This window comes from Grammomys surdaster, unplaced genomic scaffold (genome assembly GCF_004785775.1).
Source record: "Grammomys surdaster isolate TR1022 unplaced genomic scaffold, NIH_TR_1.0 192, whole genome shotgun sequence".
Lineage (NCBI taxonomy): Eukaryota > Metazoa > Chordata > Mammalia > Rodentia > Muridae > Grammomys > Grammomys surdaster.
Genome location: NW_021604637.1, coordinates 2,753,712 through 2,754,512, shown reverse-complemented (window position 1 = coordinate 2,754,512; position 801 = coordinate 2,753,712). Strand labels below are relative to the sequence as shown.

Below are 801 nucleotides of genomic sequence, written 5' to 3'. Positions count from 1 at the left end.
TCTCTCTCTCTCTCTCTCTCTCTCTCTCTCTCTCTCTCTGTCTCTCTGTCTCTCTCTCTCTCTCTCTCTCTCTCTCTCTCTCTCTCTCTCTCTCTCTCTCTCTCTCTTCCTCTCTATCTCTAGATAGCACACCATGAAAAACTCTATAAGGCTCTGATAGGCCGGTCTGCTGGTGGCACATGCACACTTTATCTCCATTGCTTAACTCCTCTTCCTCCACTACTCAGTCTTCCTTTCTCACGAAGCTTTCCTCAGTGCTAGACATGGTGCTTGACACTAAGTGAAGCTATCAGAATGAGAGCAAGACTTTCTGGGCATTGCGTGCTGGGAGCCTGACCTAACATGACAGGTCTGTCACCACACAGAGGCCAAGCAAGGTCAGAGGAGAGTAGAGCTGGTAGGAGAGTCACGGGCAAAGCTGCTGCTGTGGGTTTTGAAGGGGTGTAGGTGATCGCAGGGCCGGGGTGAGCTAGAAGTAAGCAGGGGACTTTCCAGAGTGGACTGTTACTCCGTAGCGGGGAGAACTGGTGGGAAGCCTGAGAGAGTCTCATGGGTGGGGTTTGCTGCTGTGGAGAATGGGAGGGGGTCAGGATCAAATGTGCCATTTTCAATGACATAACCCATGGATTATATGTATGAATTTCCTCTTTTCTCCCTATGAAAACACAGCCTACAGTTAAATATACTAGAGATATTTAAACCATTGTTGCTGTCGTTGTTGTTGTTGTTGTTATAGTGGGGTTTAGGAAGAATTTCTTCTTCTTCTTCTTCTTCTTCTTCTTCTTCTTCTTCTTCTTCTTC

The 801-nt window shown here is 47.3% G+C and overlaps 1 protein-coding gene across 1 annotated transcript in view; it reads left to right on the top strand.

The window, feature by feature from the left end:
* Itgad (integrin subunit alpha D) overlaps positions 1–801 on the top strand; it is a 29,618-nt gene that overhangs the window by 22,749 nt on the left and 6,068 nt on the right. The gene's annotated exons all lie outside the window — the stretch shown is intronic.